Consider the following 15712-nt stretch of genomic DNA (forward strand, 5'->3'; position numbering starts at 1 on the left):
ACACTCGCACAAGTAAATAGTACACCTTAAATGACAGGTGGGAAACAGTTAATGGAATGCACTTCTTCAAAGTATAGCATGCCATTTCTAAACGGTCATTCAATTAGGTCTATAGTTTGACCGAATATGTATGCCATGTAATTTTTTTATTTTACTGAGTTTTATATAGCTGGAACTTGACCCGACAATTGTAAATTGTTCCTAAACTATAGATCTACAAAAGTAGACATTACGCAGCCTAAACCAGAACAGAATATCCAATGAATTGCAGTATGCAGCCAAGATTCCATAATGGACGTTTGACCAAGTCACTTTGTTTGATGTACACAGAAAATGTGGAGAGAAAAAATGTGAGCGTACGGCGATATCTCGTGGTACCTAATAGTGTAAGTGTAGTTTGATCGTGACTAACGCCTGACAAGACGGTTTAAGTACTGTGTTCATAATTTAAGATGTTTGTTTTTTAGCTTTAATAATATATTTTAAAAAAGGCCCATTTGGTAGGACACAAAATAAGCACGTAAATTGATCCGGGACAGCAGTCGAGCATTGTAGTCCACTAGATGCGTCCAAATTCATAAATAAATTGCACCCTAATCCAAAAGGAGAAGATTAACAAGGCTATGAAGTTTGGTACTGCGGGGCATGTCAAAAGTGAATGTATTTGATAGCTTGAAGAGGGTACAAGGAGGCGCTTGATGATCCGAAAATGGCCTGGGATTGCGACGGGCAGAAATAAAAGTACACTGGGAGTGGGGAGGAGAAATGCGAGACACGGCCTGGCGGCAGTGAATAATCTGTGAATGGAGGTAGCGGGGTGTAGCGACATGGAATCAGGGGTAACCCAGGAGCAGCAGTTTTAAAATGAAACGTGAAGGGACCTCAGAAGCACTTGCAAGGCTATGATGTTTGGGACTGCGGGGCATGTCAAAAGTGAATGTATTCGATAGCTTGAAGAGGGTACAAGGAGGCGCTTGATGAACCGAAAATGGCCTGGGATTGCGACGGGCAAAAATAAAAGTACACTAGGAGGGGGGAGGAGAAATGCGAGACACGGCCTGGCGGCCGTGAAAGTGAAAGTACGGCCGGCCGTGGACAGCAACAGCAGGGGTGAATAATTAGGGGGGGAGGAGAAATGCCTGAGGCCGAGCGCACGCTGGGGGAAGCTTCAGATGCCTGTGGGAGGGAGACTGATGGCTTTGATGTGGATGCGCTTTCTGCTCCAGTGCTCCACACGAACTGTAAGAAATCTGCATGGTTTCCAATCTTGGTTTAGCCTCTATATCTCTCACCAGCAATGCGCAAGCACATTGGCAGGCGAGACCTAAAAACAGGTCTACTGGCTTGGTCAGTGCTTCTTGTAAATTGCAAACACCAATATCATATTTAAGTAACAACTTTGGAAAGATGTGCTGGGTTATGTTACATTTTTTTTACATTGTTTCTATTTTACCATAATTTGAAATTAATTTGCAGTTGCTGTGGGCGATGTACGGTATGGGTTTATCATTGTATATTAAATATTATGTCACCAAATGTATATACAAATCATTGTGTGTGTATTCCCATGGCGAAAGTGGGATTCCTACTGGCACATTTGCCTACCTGTTGAGTAATGTATTTTTTATAGAACGTTTACAATTCTATTACATTCTTATCTCTTTAATTCTCAGGGTTTTCGATGCCATCTTGATGTTTAAATAGTATTTACAATACATTTTTATTTATGTATCTCTAAACATAATATCATTAGTATTGTGTTCTCTTGTGTTTTTCATTCAGAATGTTAAGTAGATATAAAATTAGAGGATATGCTTATATAGAGGCTACTGCCAGAGCTTCAGGTGATCTTGGGTCCTGCCAGGTCTCGGATCCAACAGTAACTCAAAACTGACTGAAACATAAGGCCCTCTAATCGGGCACCTACCTGTACAGGCAAAAACACTGATTTCTTAACAATGGCTGTAACTGCCTTTTAATGATGATCAATGTCACTGATGTAGTTCATAGTTTATTTCATCTTGCATCCCCAACTAGCATTTTTTTCCAATGCAATATGGGACTCCTTTACAATGAATGGAGTTACTACTTTGTGTCTGTGTGAGTTCAGGTTGTGGGCGGTTGTTGATGATAGAGCATGATTAGGAGTGCTGGAGGCAATGCGAGGAAAAATGTTTAGACTACATGTTCATCCATAGTTGGCCTCTCTGCAGAGCGTAGAGTGATGGTCGCATATGGCAATTGTAGTAACTTTGTATATGAAAAAGTGTGACGGTGGTATACAGAGCTGTTGAAATATTGACGGAGCCAAAGGAAAAGAAAATAATGTGTTTACATGTGAGGATGACAAGAGATAGAGACCGTGTGATAGACAGTGCTTTAAATGGGCCGGTACTCACCGGTACTGAGTACCGGCACTTCTGAATTTTCAGGCCCTCAGTACCGGCCCTTCTCATTAGCCAAGGGAGAGTACCGATACCCTAATAGTTGGCACTGCAGGCTCCGGTTGTTTATCTCCTCTAACACCGGTCAGATGCCGCTCTGCCTCTCAGGAACTTGTAAGGGCGCCAAGCCTCCTGCAGTCGCTTCTGGAGATTTCAGCAGAGTCCATGTGAATGACCCCAGACTGCAGGGGTCCAAGAGGGCTTGCCGTGCGTCATGCTGTGCTTAACAGTGCAGGTGTTTAGCTTTCCGAGGTCGATAATTGGCTTAAGTGACTAAAACCCACAACAAAACTCAGGCTGCAGAGCCAGTACTTTGCATTACTTTAACTGGAACTGAACATGCAATTAAGGAAGTTTCCTTTAAGATCCTGACAATTGTTTAAAATGTATTTAAACAACTGTCTGGCGATCCATCTGGTGTGAGGGCAGTTGAACGCATTATTCGTTAAGAAGGGCAGCAACCAGGGAGGGAGGTGAAAATGTGGGAGATCATCAGAAGATTCTTCGGAGCATATGCTTTAAAGAAAAATAAGGCGTGACAGGGAGGGTGAGAGATGCAATGGTGTGATAAGTCATTTTCTAAACAAACAGAACACCCAGCGCATAAGCCTCAGCCTGCTCCCCAATGCCTTTAGATCCTCTTTGCAGCAGGTTTGTGGAATCAAAGTGTGCAGGCTTTCATAACGAATTTAATAAGTAAAGCATGCCAGCTGCAGCCAAGGAATATTTTTGTAAAGTCATAAATCTGGTGCATTTCTTGACTTTAATTTTCCAGACGGCAAATTTAGGGGATGAGTACAGCATGTAGGGGAGAACAGGAGACTTGTGTGTGTGTGCCTATTTTCTTTTTTTTTGTAGACTTTTATTGCACATAATACATATACACAGCAGTGTGCCTACAACCCACTGGTAGGGCCGGCCACAATCAGTGTACCAGCTGAGGTAGCTGAACTCGCAAATAGTCATCATTAGCACAAGTGCACAGTATGGAAAGGCACAGCATGAAAAGGCACATCAAGTCGTCAAAAGGTAATGTTCAACGTTCATTAGAAGACTGTGGCCGTATCCCCCTCATGGAATCTCGGTCTCATTTTACAGTTTTTTTTAAACAAACTCAAGTAACAACAATCCCCAACTTCCACCTAGTCAATCCTGGTCCCGGTCCTAGTGAGCATTCCGAGTCTGTTAGGTAGAATGACAAAGATACACTCAACCCCCGAGTGGCAAGAAGGTTATCAAACAGGGCATACAGTCTTTGACAAGTACTCCCATCATTTTACAAGAAATAGCAGGTACACAAATGGCTTTCGGGCCGTGATAAACTCTCATGGTCCATGTGGACCTCCTAGACGGACACGTGGTTCACTCGGACTAAGCATACGGCATTCACTTTCGCGGGTAGCACTCACTCAGGTTCACCCCCTCCGTCCGACAATCCAGCATTCCCACTCCCGGCGCTATCATCATCAGCTAGGGAAAGCATATATTGCGTATACGGAGCCCATATATCTCGTGGTCGTGCCTTCGCTGGCAGTCCCCCATAGTAACAATTCAATTGATCTCTGCAATAAGCCATGTCATTCAGCCACAGTTGTACATCAGGTGCTCTTCTCCCCCCCCCCACCCCATAGCAACCCTCCGTTTAGCCAATTGGAGCGCCAACACAATGAAACGTCTCGATTTCGCAGATATACCAGAGGCTATTCCCAGGAGGCATAGGCGCACATCCAACACAACCTCAGTCGACGTCATGGCAGTGAGTGCCTCAGAGACAGCCTCCCAGAAGTCATACACACGTGAACATCCCCAGGCCAGATGCACAAAGTCAGCGTCATCCTCACCACACCGGACACACTGAGCAGTCATTCGAAGGACATACCGAACCAGCTGGACCGGCGTGTAGTACCACTGATGCACAAACTTATAATGAAGAAGACGAAAATTGCCATTGGCCATGTATCCCCCAGTCATAGAGCAACATTCGGTCCATTCATCATCACTCAGTGGTTCTGGGAGACACCTATCCCATCGAGCCCTGGCCAGAACCGCGCCACCCCCCTCATCTTCCTGCGCAGCTCGATACAGTTTAGAAAGCAACTTAGCCCTGCCTGTAGTGGTGTAAAGCAATTGCAAAGCTCCGAGTGTCAACGGTTCCTCTGGATATGTAGGATACAGAGCATGAACAGCAGCCCGAAGCCTGACGTATGTAAAGGTAGACATAACTGCATTAGCCGAGTGGGCTGTCATAGCCTGTAAGGAGAGAAACGAGGCCGCAGGGAAGAGGTCCCCCATAGTATGTAGCCCAGCTTCCTGCAGAACCTGTAACCCTCCAATCTCGCCCGATACCGAAATTTCTGAGTGATAGAGAAGTGGCATAGCAGGCGCATATAATGGCAACCTGGCTGCTCGTCTACCTAGTTCCCGCCAGGCGGTCGCCGTGGATTTCACCTTGTCAACCTCTCCTTTGTCAAACACTGAATGATCATTGACTATCATGGCCCTCAGCGGGTTTGGCAGAACAGCACTGGCTTCAAGTGCTACATGCGGGGTATATGGAGGAGCACACAGCCAGTAGGTTGCGAAATGTGCTTGCGCACATAAATAGTATAACTTCATATCTGGTACAGCAAAGCCCCCCAGCTCGTATGGTTTGGTTAATACCTCCCATGTTACACGCGGTTTCTTACCAGCCCAGGTTAGAATAATCAGTAGGGATCGTAGCCTGGCAAAAAAGTGCGATTTCAGCGGGACAGGTATGTTGACAAAGAGATAAAGGAATTTCGGCAATACCACCATTTTAATTAAAGACACTCGATCTGCCAGAGTTAGAGGGAGTCGTATACAACGCGCCACCTGATCCTCCAACTTAGAGATGGCCACTCCATAATTAGCCCTTATAATTTCTTGGCTGTCCCTGTGCACCCAGACGCCCAGATACCGAACTGACTCTGTCGCCCATTCCAACGGAAATTCTAAGGGAGTCTGGTGGGTAGCATCCGTGAGGGGCAACACAACAGATTTGTCCCAGTTGATGGTCAGACCGGAGTGACGACCAAACTTGATAAACTCTCGGAGTATGGCTTCTAGGTGTAGAGCAGGTTCGCGCACATAAAGGACCATGTTATCAGCATACATGAACACTACCAAACACTTAAGAGGGAACTTCAGCGCCGCCTCTGCATACCTCTGCCGCAAGATACAGGCCAGCGGTTCCATCACAATAGCAAAAAGCAAGGGCGAAAGAGGGCAGCCCTGCCTCGTCCCCCTCTGAACCGGAAATGGGGTGGAGACATGACCATTGACCCTCACTCTCGCTATGGGCTCAGTATATAGGAGAGTTACCAGCAATGCTAAAAAAAAAAGGCACCCCCATGCGGTGTAGTACGGCCATCATATATCTCCATGCCACCGAATCAAAGGCCTTGGCAGCGTCAAGCATGACAGCCACCGCAGCCAGCTCCGGCTTAAGCAGATGTAACACAGCAAATAGAGCCCTCAGATTATGAGTAGTGGACCGGAGAGGTACGAATCCCGATTGATCCGGCAGCACCATGACTGGGAGGAGTAAGCGCAGTCTTGTGGCTAAAACTTTAGCTACTATTTTTACATCTGTATTCATGAGGGAGAGAGGGCGATACGAATCACATTTATTCGGGGGCTTTCCCGGCTTTGGCAGCGCTACTAGTAGCGCCTCTCTCATTGTGTTTGGCAGCCGGCCGCAGTCAAACGCCTCTTCCAGAACCATCGCCAAGTGCGGTATCAACAGATCTGCATATTCTTTATAGAATTCAGAGGGCAAAACATCCGTGCCAGCCGCCTTGCCATTTGGGAGAGCAGCTATTGCCTCCCTAAACTCCTCCTCCGTGATATGATGCATAAGGAATTCCTGTTGCCCCCTTGATAACCATACCAAAGCGATGTCCTCGAAGTACCTATTTATTTCCTCCTCATCTGCCGTGTCCCTGTGCTCATATAGCTGTGCGTAGTGTTTCGTGAAGCAAGCCAGAATACCATCCGTGCTAGTCACTACGTCCCCACAGTCTTCTATCTCTTGCACAGTGCAGTGACGCGCCCAGGGATCCCTCACCCGGTCCGCTAGTCCCTTCCCCGGTCTACCCCCTTCACCATAATATCTAGCTCTAGTGTGTTTGGACAGGAATTTCACCTCCTGTTCCGCCAGCTTGTTATATTCAGTGACTTTAGATCTAATTTCAGCTAATAATGTTTCCCCCGAACATTCCTCCATCTGTCGTTCCAGGACCAACAATTCTTTTTCCAACCTGGCCATGGAGTCCCTCAGTGATGTAAGCACCCCTGATCGGAGGCCAAAACACGCCCCTCTTACAGTCACCTTAAAGGCCTCCCACACTGTACTCATATTATCAACAGATCCCACATTGTTTGTGAAAAACTCCTCAATAATCTGACGCAATCGCTCACGCAGTACCTGATCAGACAACACACCAGGGGAGAGACGCCAAGTAAAAGGAGCCGGCGCATGTGTCGGCAATTGCATCACCAGTCGAACCGGCGCATGATCAGAGATAGTGCGAGGTAGATGCTCCACATCCAGTACCCATCCATTCACATCACGAGTCACCAGCCAGTAATCCAATCTCGACCATGTATCATGCGCCGAAGTGTAACATGTTCCCTCTCGTCTGCTCGGGTGCCTCAATCTCCAGGCATCCAACAACCTTAGCCCACGCATACCCTCACAGACCGCATCCGCAGCTTTCTTTCGCACGCAGGGCCTATCCTGTTTCTTGTCCAATTCAACATCCAACGTGACATTAAAATCTCCTCCGCAGAGGACAGCCGACGGGGGAAGCGCATATATTTTGTTCCAAAGTGTAACATAGAAATCAAGGTCATCCACATTCGGTCCGTATACATTAAGAAGGGTGACCAGCGTTCCGCACAATTTACCCTGCACAATGATATATCTTCCATCCTGGTCAATCTCCTCATGGAGCACTTCAAATGGTACATTTCTCTTAATCAAGATCATCACCCCACGTGCATAAGATGAATAGGCCGTAGCCAGCCGTACCTCCGCCCATTGCTTACCCACAATTTCAGCAGCCTTACCCCGAAGGTGCGTTTCCTGAAGAAAAACTACCTGTGCACCATGCCTATTTAGGAACGCAAGAATCTGTCAAGTCTTTTGCGGCCGATTCAGTCCCCGTACATTCCAAGTAATACAAGTGAGTTTACCCCCCTATCCATACTTTTAGACCTTCAAGCTACCCAGCAGCCAGTAGACACCTTCCAACCCCCTCTCTATAACCCAGCATCCGCCACCCAGCAACCCAGAAATGTCATGAACGTCTTTGCAAGTTAAACTGTACATATACCTACAATGTTCCAAACATCTGTTAGTCATCTCAGATCCCCCACCACTGACCAGGAAATACAGCAACCCTACCCCAAACTTCAAACCCCCCCCCCATCCCTCCACCCACTTCAGCATTCCCAACCTGCCAAAGCCGTCCCTTCCTCCCCCCCCCCCCCTTGCAAACCCCAACATTGCAAACAACTGTGTGTGGGGATCTCCCATAGCCGGGGGCGCAGCGACACACAACTCCCGTCAGAGAACTAACGAGAGTGCAGACCATGCTCAATAATGAACAACCCCAACCCCTTCACCCCATCTGCATGGTCATAGGAAAAACAAACAACAGTCAAATATCAATACACCGCCATAGGGCTCCTATCTATACACTCATGGTTCAGTAGAGGCGCCAACATATGTGGACAGTGTCACTAGCAGACAGCACAGTATGCGTGTACATCCCACTTCGGCCGCAGCCACCAAGCCAGGTCCCGACAATTCCTGTAGGATGTATGGCCCAGTCAATAGCACGTATTGCTTAGCAAATGTTGATAATACGGGCCAGTATGCATATCCCGCGACAGCATGCGCGGGGACGCTAATTAATAACCCAGATAACAGGTCGCTTTAGGGATGGGCAGTATTTACAAGTAGGATAGCAGTCAATGTGTATCAGATCAGGACATCATGGCTGCGCCTCGCAAATGCCCTAAATGTGGGGAAGAAAAATCAGACGACATCCACATGTTTAAAAGCTGCCCTCAATTGAAAGAATTTTGGGATCAAGTCGGTAAGACCCTGAGCACTATCCTGTCCAAACAACTAACTGTGAGTATAACTCTTACTCTTTTTGGGATTTTAGACTCAGGTAATGAAGGGGGGCTTACTAAGGAGCAGGAGAATCTCCTCTTTGTGTTAATAGTTCTTGCAAGGAGAGAAATTTGCATCAAATGGATAGGATCTTCTTGCCCAACTCATGCAGAATGGCTGAATTCGGCAATAAGAATCAACAAACTTGATAAGCTAAGAAATGTAAGCAAAAGATTTAAGTTCTGGGATAGTTTTGAAACCTTCTTAAACCCCAAATAAGAACCAAACTTAAGTCCTATGATTAAAGCGATACATCTTCTGGTGGACAAGTACGGTACTTGCCGAGTAGCCAAGCTGGCTAGCTCCCCTCGATCCAAGCCAGAAGCATTGATATGTAACGAGTAAAGGAAACTCCTCAAAACCAACAAGAGGTCAAAACTCCCCAGTCAAGAGAGATCAAGGGGCAGTGTTGGAAAAGAATAAAGAGGCAGACACCTGATACTCCGTAATCATACAGTAATCGCAAGATGAGGACAAAAAAAAAAAAAAAAAAAGTAAGTGTAATTGGGCCAAACACCAACAAATAACAGTATGGCATTAAGAAGCAGCAAATATTACAAAACATGGAACTGTTCACATATCGTCCAATTTGGGTTTCATTTTGTATAATGAGTTAACCTGTTTCGTTAATATAAACACATTTCTCATGTGTTTTTCATAGTTGCTGCAATTTATATAGAAGTAATTATGTATCATATGTCGCCATAAGCCACGCCTCTAGCTCATATTAATGAGTACCTGCACTTATTATTTTCCATTTAAAGCACTGGTGATAGCGAAGGGGCATGTTGAAGAGGGAAGTACATGCAGGAGGACAGAGTGAAAGCAGTATTATGATGCGGAAGGTGATGTGCGGGAGCTATACAAATCGAGAATTTCGGAAATATGCAGGGAGAAAAGATGCATGTGTCTTAACAGGGGCAAGTGATGTGAAGGGGAGAAAGGCAGTGACTGGGACACTCCGAAGCACATTACTCCTTTCACAGATCTTAGAAACGTTTAACTGTCGCATAGTTTCAGATGTGAAGCATTTTCAATGTTTTAATTATTCACAATAAAATCATTGGTTTTCTCTTACGCATTGTTTGCTTTAGATACTTGCACAAGTACCACCATTGCCTACGTAACGTTTGTTCTTGTGCTTGAGTGTCTGCCATTTACTGCAGTATTATACCACTACTTGTACTTTGTACGCTTTTGTAACCTGCACACATGTCACTTTTTCCTCCTGTAATGCACCGTTTGCTACCTCTTGTTTTTGGTTTGCTCACAATCGTCATTTTTGCCTCATGTAACGTAATGTTTGCTTTTGTAATTTGTTCACTTGTAATGTTCTCCTCATGTATCAGTTTTGTTCCTCTTGTGAAGCGCTCTGACACCTTCGGATAAAGTCTGCGCTATATAAAAATGCTTAAATACATTTACCTGATAATACTAATCAGCAGTTTTAAAGCCGATGGGTCTGGTCTATTGTAATTGTATGTTCTTTGGTAGGTGACATTCGTAGCTGCATTTTCCGAAAACTCAGACCCTGATCAGAGGGTACACTACTTGAAGCACAAGATTTTACTTCACATATTTAATACACACATTTCATCGCCGATCACGTTTTCTGGAAAGGATTCCTATAGGTTGCCCCCTTAAGGAACACCACCACCTTTACGCCCCTCTTAAAGCACTGGTTGTGAAATGTGCAGAGCGAGCATTATTAGCATTGCCTTGCTCCTGCTGGAAGGGCCGCTTTGTATGCTGCGGCTGCCTGTGTTGTTGTCACTCGTTCCCATTGGAATTTCGCGCCGCCTCTCAAAAAGAGAAGGAGAAGAAGTATGGCCACGTGACGCTGCTCTCAGCTGGTCGCCCCCACCCCTTTCATTGTCCTTCTTCTGTGTTCACGCACTACACTAGGTGGTGAGGGGGGTATAGGGCGTGGCGGTGAAACGGATAGGTCAATGCCCGGGTCTGTTTGAAGGCGCGTGCTGTTTGCGTCACGATCAGAAAGGGGGAGGGGGGCCGGAGGTGGGGTGGCGTGCGGGTGGGCTAGGTTTGTCGTTGGAATGACGTCATTGTTTTGAAGCGGAGAGGTGGGGGCTGGGTGAAGATGGAGAGGAGGCGGCGGAAGCGGCAGCAGTACCGGCGGAGGGGCGCCCGCTACTGACAGTGGGTACGATCTTGGGGGCGGGAAACTGAGCAGGTAATGACAGGTGACTGCTCCTCACACCCATTGTATCTATGCCAACTGCGGAGAGGCTCGTCGTCGTGCAGCGGTTTCCCTGGTGACCTGAGGAGACGAGCAGCCCCTGCAGCAACTAAACCCAAGACATATATACATGCAGATATTTGGGAAGCATAAAAGGGGATGTTTTAAAAAGAGGGCGACCTACCACTTACGTTTAGGAGTACATCTAAATGGAGCGATACAATGTATTTTACTTCTGCCCTTCTGAAAAAAAATATGAATATCATGATAATATTGGGGAGCTGCAACGTTTGAGACCATCATCGGGTGCAGTCTACATTTCTGTGCGCTGGTTAAGGTCGATATGAACCTCATCTGAGGATAAATAAGCAGGAATATCATCACATCCTCGAGTACAATCTCACTATGGTTCAGTCCCAATTGCCCGCTTTACCTTATTGGAGCATTACGCCAACAAATGCCTGAAAAGAATAATTAATAGGGCCAGACGCCTTAAACCTCACGCTTGCATTCTAAAACCCTGAGATTATGTCGCAACTGTTGCCATGAGTGTCTCCTCAGTGATTCAGTAATGTAAGGCTGGAAACATGGTGTGGTTGTGTGGGGATGCCGCTTGTGTTCAAGGGTCTATTGGACTATGTACTTTGCAACTGCCCGTGTTTTCTAGAGTTTTCATTTTGTTTTAGAAATATCTTTATTGATTTTTCAGTTGTAACAAAAATATGCAACATGCAAGCTCATATTACAGCATAGCTTTACCTAACCATTATTGCGGCAATGTGAGTTTTATTTATTTTTAGAGTTTTATTTAGCGTGAATAAGACCTGGCGCAATGGCCAGGGTGCCTGACTCCAGACCACGGTGTACACGGTTCGATCCCTGGTGCCAGTGGCAGGTTAGCCCAGCACCATGTGACTCTCTGGGCAATAGCTTGCTCAACCCCTTCGCCGCAGCGCGAATTTCGCTAGTGGGTGAGCGCGGCGCTACTGTGCTTGTGATGTAACCACGCCGTCATGAATCCCGGGCAGTGCGTGCTCATGCCGGCGTGGTTCCGTCACAGCCTGCCCGCCCTCTCAGTAATTCGCCTGCACAGGCGGGAATTAATGCCGCGTGGGAGGAGCGGCAGCTGCATGACAGAACCACGCCGTCATTAGCACACGCCGCCCGTGACTCATGACGGCGTGGGTCCGTCATAAGCAGGCAACGGGTTAATCATCCCGACGGCCCCCCAACGCCGGGACACCTCTCCGAAGGTAGCTGTGCGCTTTACAATTGCTGGTATTTCTTTTCATTTTGGGCGACAGAGCGTTTTACATGAGTAACCTGGAAAAAATTAGGATACAAATGGTAATTGCAAAGGAAAAGTGAGACGATAGAACAGGAAATTCATAGTAATACATTCATCGTAAATACTGTCATGAGCAGAACCCGAATGGTGTCTGGGCGGAGTGTAGAGGGTTGGGGAGTGGAAGAGTCACTGCGAAACTCGGTGGTATGGACAAAGGCGTGATGGTATGGAGTGGCAGACAAGCAGATACAGTCATGAGTGAGGAAAAGGATGTGTGGCCTCACTGTGAGCGGAACCTGTTGGATAGTAGTAGTTTAAATTCCTTCCTGAAAATGAATGTGGACGGGTTGCATCTAGGTTCCAGAGGGAGAGAGTTCCAGATTTTTGGGGCAATCCCGGAAAAGGATAGATTGTATGTTTTCTTCTTATTAAATTTTGGTGGTTTAAGTTTCAGGGAGTTAATGTTTCTGGAAGATAGGGTCAATTTCTGCACCAGGTAAGAAAGGGTGTTGGGGTGCAGTGCTTTGTGGGTCATACAGGTAATTTGAACTACATCCTGGCCTCATAGGGAAGTCAATTCAGTAAATGAGGGTCCGGGTGATAAAATTACTTTTTTTGAGCCAATGGTTAGACTTACTGAGGAGTTCAGGGTAGCCTTCAGCACGGCAAGTTTGATTTTCGGAAGGCCCGCAAGGGTAGCACTGCCATAGTCTAATTCCGTCAATACATGCAGCCATGAGATAGACGCGGTCTGGCGTTTAGGGAGAAGTGGTGTGATCTGTTTGGCTGTAGGGGCCTCGTGAGGAGCAGCCACCGGAACTTCAGCAAGGTCACATGAAGCCTCATCGATGTGTCTCGTGCTGGACGATAGGTTTGCCAATGTTGGATGCTGTGGTCTCACTGCAACAGTACGTGGAGAGGAGTGATTGCAATGCTCCAAAATCAATCACAGTGGAGGCAGGGTGCAGGAGAGCTGCAAAGTGGAAAAGGTGGACTACACAGTGGAACGAAGGGTGGGATCCGGTATCAAAGCCAATGAAAGCAACATCCATGAACGTGACCGCCAACTGCTTGACTATCAGACGACTAAGTTGGAAGGTAGCAGTTTAGGATCAGACCACATCCTGAATGTCTGCAAACCAAAGATCGCAGGTCCGCTCACCCGTGCAGCGCTCAACTGTCATGGCATGATGCAATGCGGTGATGCTAAACAAGAGCAGTGTCCCAGAGTCCCAGGGTAGGTGGAGGGCGCCCGCACCCTGCCCCAGCTCCAACCTTGAGTAATATGTTGCCAAGATGGAAGACCTGTTTAACCGCCGCCAAACAACCCAGCGAATGCTTCTGGGAGCCCCAACCGGACCATGGGTCAAAATGGCTCAGACGGGGAGAGTCCCACATCAAGCCCACCATAATCGGCATAAGGACGATCACCTCCGTCGGGAGCCTGAGCGAATGAAAGAGCAGTGTCCAGGGACCAATTTGTCAACTGAAAGAGTAATGTCCAGGTATCAGTTTGTCAGCAAGAATGATCGCGGTGTAGAGGAGGGTAAGTGAAGCTATTTCTGCTGAAAGAGAATACTGAAGACCGGCTAAAGCAGGGATATTCAGAAAAAAGTGACCCCAAACCCGGGAGCCTCTTATTGGCACGACCTTCCGGTGGACATCTTCGGAGATTCTTCTTTTTTTTTAAACTTAATTTTAGACTTTAATTTAACAACATACACCAAAATGGTCCAACTGGACGCACATGAACAAGGAGGATGCCGAAAATGGTCTCAAACCTCCTTAATTGTTCCATGACTGAGGTTTAAATTTGCTTGTCACAGGGATATGATGCAATATATATTCATGTTACCCAGTGCTGGGTATCCAGATTATGAAGAGGCAGTTAAACCTATAAAGTTATCAAAAACTTAAGTTTCCATGGATGCGAAGGGAGAGAGCTACAGAGGTCTTCAGAATGCCCCAATTTTACTTAGGCTTTGTGATGCAGTGTGTCCCACTAATGCTATTAAACCTGGGAGCGAATGGTTAGACTGTTTTCAAAAAGAGAGATTGGGCCCTCCCAAAATTAGTCTTTTAGCAATGCTAGTTCGAGTAAGTGAATTTGTTTCTAGAATTATTATAGATGCTTTGCAAGGATGGTTGAGGCAAACTCACTATTTCTTATCTCCCAAACTAGATTCTGTAAGTTGAAGTCAATGCTTACATTTTTATACTTCAAAATTGTGTGCCAGTGGATCAGAAGAGATACTCTACCTTCATCTGTTGATCTAAAGTACACTGTTGACATACTTGATAGTTCTCCAGTATTGGGGTGTCTTTCATAGATTCACATGCTTGAATATTCCCTGTCGTCGAAGTGGGAGCCCCACTGTAAATAAAATAGCAATAAAACCAATAATATATGTATATAAAAACATAATTACATACATTCCAAAACTATAAATACTTGTAAGTACTAAGGTTAGCATTAACACATAGGAATACATTAGAAGAAAAGAACACCTTTATAGCATATCCATGTCATTATGTTAGTCCAAACTACAGCCAATCAGGCGCAAGCACCCCTCTAGAACCTTCTCCTCAGAGGCTCCGGCCCTCAGATTTTCTACCCCACGTCGTGTGAAGGGAGTCTCCCTGAGCTCTGCTCAGTTTTCAACTTCTTTCAAGATTTCTACAGTTTTTCTGGGATGTCTTCAAGTAAGAAGTCTTTGTTCCGTCCATGTGCTTCTTGTGGGAAATTGCGGCTCTTCTCAGAGGACCCTCACAAGAAGTGTATTTACTGCCTCTATCCAGAGCATGAGGTAGGAAAATGTAAAAATTTCAGGACTTTCTCAACCAAGACCCTTAAGAACAAGGAAGGGCTTCTCCTCCTGTGGTTGCAGAGGTTGAAGGATAAGGATTCACCTCTTTCTGATGCAGAAAGCCTTGCGTCAGGTGTGTCTAGAGCCGCTTCTAAACGTAGCAGTGTGCAGGATTTGCCATCTCCTTTCCTAAAGAAGAAGAAACTTCAACTCCAGAAGGCTCCTGCTGTGTCTCCACCTGCTCCTGCTACGCCTACCCCAGCCAGGTCTTCAAAGCTTCCTGAACCTTAGTACGGAAGGGGTCAGTTGTAAGGGACTGGGTAGGTAATCCAAAGCTTTGCCACTGCAATTCAAAAGGCTTTGCCACCTGAGCGAGCCTGTCTAAATCTGGGCAGAGCCAGCAGTTACCCTCCAGAGGAGTATAAATGTGAAATTTATGAATCAAGTACTCAGGCCACTTTGATGCAGTGCAAAGCGGCTTAAAGATCCCCCTCGTTATCACTGGTAGCCATTGCAATGATTTTAGGGTCTCAGAGGTTGGAGAAAAACAAGGGAGCCCTAAGGTCACTGTGGCCACTTCATTTTATATTCATTGGATTTTCTTAAGGAGACCATCTTCCTGCCCCAAGAACAGAGAATTGCAGTAGTCGAGGTGACTTAATATAGTCTCCTGGACCACCACAGTAAGCTGATTTTTAGTCCCACTTTTAAAAAAGAAATGCCATAACATCACACACTCCAGACCAGCGTTAAACGTTTTATTACAATTTT

General features: G+C 46.2%; 1 protein-coding gene across 2 annotated transcripts in view; it reads left to right on the plus strand.

Annotated features, from left to right (window-relative positions):
- Window positions 1-15712, plus strand: part of RNF38 (ring finger protein 38) — a 759966-nt gene that overhangs the window by 398914 nt on the left and 345340 nt on the right. Inside the window, exon 1 of one of the 2 annotated variants that reach the window (XM_086961662.1) lies at window positions 10705-10840. The exons of the other annotated variant lie outside the window; for it this stretch is intronic. The gene's annotated coding sequence lies outside the window, so the exon portion shown is untranslated. Of the gene's footprint in view, window positions 1-10704; window positions 10841-15712 lie in introns of those variants that run through there. 2 annotated transcript variants of the gene reach the window in all.

Source organism: Lissotriton vulgaris, chromosome 3_1 (assembly GCF_964263255.1).
Source record: "Lissotriton vulgaris chromosome 3_1, aLisVul1.2, whole genome shotgun sequence".
Classification (NCBI taxonomy): domain Eukaryota; kingdom Metazoa; phylum Chordata; class Amphibia; order Caudata; family Salamandridae; genus Lissotriton; species Lissotriton vulgaris.